Consider the following 4,543-nt stretch of genomic DNA (forward strand, 5'->3'; position numbering starts at 1 on the left):
AAAAAATATATATATTTTCAATTTTAAATCCCATATCAAATTTTTTATGTTTTAAAATACCTAAATTATGTTTTTTATCAAAAATTTATATTTAAGATTCAAAAAGTAATGGTTAGAGTTAGAGTAATGAATGTCAAGGGTTTAATTTAAATTTTAATCGATTAGGGTAAATGAACTTGGGGTTAGGCATTGGTTAGGGTTACGTAAGTAAAGAGACTAATGCAGGGGTCACCAACCTTTTCGAAACGGAGAGCTACTTCATGTGTACTGAGTCACACGAAGGGCTACAGTTTGATACACTCTTCTGAAATAATACATTTGCTCAATTTGCTTTTAGTTATACTTTCTCAATAATCATTAATGATACTTAAAATGATACTGTTAAATTTTCAGATGATCACTTATAGTACATCACTACATTTAAAGCTGCAGTCTGCAACTCTTTTTCAAGCATAATGCCTGGAACTGTCCGGGGATTCTGAAAGTAGTACATTAAATACCCCAATACAAAAAAAAAATGAGTTCTCTAGGTCCCCTATATGTCCCGCTAGGTCCCTCCAAAGCCAGCAGGTTTGTTTACAAAATTGCAGACCGGACCGGTAAAAGGTAACCAATCAGGTTTACGAGCTGGGCTCTGCTGCCTGTCAATCACCAATTGTGCACGCGCGATACAAGGTAGGCTCGTCCCCACGCTTATTTATCTACACTATTGAACTTCATTACGGGCTAGTCTACTTACTGTGTCTTCCATGATCGCAAATGACAGGTGAGTTGATGAATGAGGAGTCGTGTAAGCGCATCTGGCGTGCACGTCTACGTGCACGAGTTCTCATGTGTTTTGATGGGGCGGGACAGGAAGTTGAATAACTTTTTATTTTTCGGTTAAAAAATAAGCATTTCTTGCATTTTGCGACTACGGAGGTCACCGTTTTCAACTTCAAGCGTTCTGATAGATCATGTAAACTCTTAAAATGCCAAAAAGTAGGACTTTACGTATGACAACAACAAATCCTGCAGACTGCAGCTTTAATATGAATTTTCACTTTCACTCATTTTCACTAGCCACTGACAAACCCTTTTAACAAATCATGAACTATGTTGCACCATGTTTCAAAAAGTTATCAATTATATAATGTTAAGAAAATTCAACTCACATATTTAAAAGAAATCTTGTCACATTTTGAACTCATGACCAAATCTACAACATTTTTAACAAAATTATTATTGTTACATGTCATGAACACAGTTTTAAATTGAACACAGTTCTACACCATTTTAATTCAACTTTGCAGTTAGTGGGAAGACTGGCATTGCATGCTGTTCACCAGTGCATTGTAATCTGGTGTGTAACTTGACACTGCAACTGTGAGTGCATCTTTCAGATGTGCATCAGTGAGGCGTGTTCTGTGTTTGTTCTTAATGAAAGTTCATGTCAGAGAACGCTGATTCACAGAGATAGGTTGAACCAAACAGGCTGGCCACCTTCATGGCTGATGTGCATACACCACTGTACTTCTCTGTGTCAACAAGGCACCAAAAGTTTGGTGCAGCCTGATAGGCTCTGAGGTGGAGGTTGTTGTGGAGAAAAGGAGTCGAATACGCGTCGGCCAGCCTTTCATTGGGGAATTTATTGAACAAGCCGTCACAGCAAATATGCATACAGAATGTTCACCAATGTCCACAGAGTTCATTTTGCAACACCCTTTTATACTGTTTTGGATCATAACAAGCGTACGTGGCCCTCTCTGGAGGCGCCTTGCTTTCGCCGTAATCATAAACAAGCTCATTCTAACTATCAACAATATTCATATGAACCAGTCAACAAGGCACACGATGTAATTATGACATGTCAAGAGAAATGTCATGACATTTCTCTCCCACATAGTCCCCCCTGAAATCACTTATCGGTGATTTAATAAAGAAATAATCTAAAATGAAAGAAAATCATCCCACATAGTTAATTAATCAAGAATTAATTAACAATCAACACTAAATTATTATAATAATTCTACACTCTCAACCAACGGGAACATTTTGAATAAATGAAAAGGAATATATATGTACCCGAATCACATTACATGATTAAATTAATTCAACAATAACACAAACTTCAACATTGCCATCACACTTGTCCACTGTTCGCAGTGCATAGGAGCGAAAAACCCACCGGCTGCTACTTTCGTAACTCATGTTCTTATTTTGGGAAAACTCACCTACGGCCCCACCCCACTTGGCGACCGACCACTTTACCAAAGGTCGCACTCCGAACAGTTGACTAACACAACTGGCAATGGACATATTAGTGATCAGTTCTGATTGATAATACACATAGAATGAATACACCACCATCAAATCAATTAATCACAGTTTTGTACCAAGTACAATACATAAAATTATGGATTATCACACAACAAATAGTAATAAAATGCAATGTAATGCAGCTTTCCAGTCCCGTCCCATCGCCCGTATTCTGGTGTCGTCGGCTTCTGGCCGAACATCCGTCCGGCTGGGTCTGGAACTGCTAAGCTAACTCTGGGAGGAGAGGTCGCCAGTACGTCACTCCCAATCAAAGAGATCTTCAGCATCTCTTCTCCCTGTCAGACTATACTTGGTTCCACACTCGAGGAAAGAATCTTGTGAACCGCCCGTTGGTAACCTTCATTCGTTGACCCGCTCTCCCATGCATTGGTCTTCAGACCTGGTCTCGCAAGGTCAGCTGCCTCCTGATTCCTTCCACTGTTCGTTTGAACATCACTTGCAGCAAACACCTTCTCAGAATGGGTATAATGCAACACACCAATAGGGAAACCATCCTCACTGTCAACAATATTGCTATTTCCGCTTTAAAGGGGAACTCCGGGGCATTTGAAGCGCAATCCCATTGCTAGAGGTTGTCAAATACTGACAGTAGGACACAGACCGGTGCAAATCGGCGCTCCCTGTGCGGCGATTGCGCTGTTTGCGCAGCCTGTCATGTGTAGCGTTCTTGGGCAATTATATATGCATCAAATATAAGGATTTATCTTAAACCTCGAATTAAGGGCACCACCTACCGTTATTTTAACTTTAAGTTACAGTCAGGGAGGAAAACTGTTAGAATCTTACGATCCTGGTATGCTAAATTAATAATCAATTAATAATCAGTTAATAATCAATTAATAATCAGTCTCATATCTCGCTACTTTCGTGAAAGTTCTCGTTTGGTTGGACAGACATTACGTAAAGAAAGCATACGACACAATCTGTGATTATAACATATATATAGATATATGAACTATTTATTAAAATGATATGACCAAAACATGAACCTTTAAAACAAACAGGAGATGCATTGAATATGGGTGATTATATAAAACACTTAGTGAATGGAAAATAAAATATGGGGAATGGGGAGATACTGGATGTATTCAAATAGTTAGGTTGGCTGACTATTTGACGCTAAATACTGACATTTCGGATTAATTTATCATTCTGTGAAAGCCTCGAGACATCCATCAAACCCACTTTAAGGTGAAAACGGGTCGGTCTTACTGTGCTGAAGTTCTGCTTAGTCAGCTCGGAACACGGCAGCGGCCACGCGGGGTCCGAGGGGATTTCTCTTCCGCTCTCTGGGCCTTCCTGGTTGTGGTGGCTGACTTTAGCGGACTTCTCAGTTGGTTCTTTCACCGGGAAACGGGAACGATGGTGCCGAGGACTGTGGTTAGATGATCGAATCTTCCGAGTGTCAGTGGGTCCGTTGCTTCTCTGATGAAGTGAACTTAAGTTCACAGAAGATTAATAAAAGGTTGCTTGGAGTTGGCTTTCTGGGTAGGAAAACTTCATTCTGTTCTTATCTTTATTCGGGTCTTTCTTTCTCGTCTCCGAGGTCTCACTGGGTTCTGGAGGGCTTCCTTCCGGTCGTCCTCTGCATCGCTCATCCTCACGTCCTTCCGCTCTCTCCTGAGATTATGGGAAAACTCCCAAACTCTGGTGAGCTCTTCTCTCCTTCTCAAACCATCTCCAACTCTCTCTGAGCAACTGTTCTCTGCTCAAATCTCCTTCTGAAACTCTGGGTTGAAACTCTTCTGGAACAAGAGGCAAGAAGCAAGAGACAAGAAGCATGTGTTTTTCGCGGGCTCCGGGTTTTGACTCTCGGAGGCGGGGCGTGACGTAAGCTTACACTACTCTTTCAGCCAATGATATGCCTGAACTGTGGTGAACGTCTGCCTGGGTTTCTGTGTAAGATGATCTGTTTTATATGGGGATTTCTGGATGAGACACAGAAACTCTTATTTCTCCATTACTCTGTCTCATAGAACATTTGTCTCGGTGATTCTGAAAACACCACATCTTGTTAAGATATGCAGATTAAAGATATAACATAGACTTGCAATATAAAGACATCAAAATAACACACAACGTAATTGATGATTATGACTTTCAAAATTCAGATGAATATCTATGAAATCGTGACATGAATAGTGAACCACACAATGTTAATTTTCTGTGTTAACAATGGGGATACCAAACAAATACCAAATAGATACCGAAGGGACATCGTTAA

Source organism: Odontesthes bonariensis, chromosome 24, assembly GCF_027942865.1.
Source record: "Odontesthes bonariensis isolate fOdoBon6 chromosome 24, fOdoBon6.hap1, whole genome shotgun sequence".
NCBI lineage: Eukaryota > Metazoa > Chordata > Actinopteri > Atheriniformes > Atherinopsidae > Odontesthes > Odontesthes bonariensis.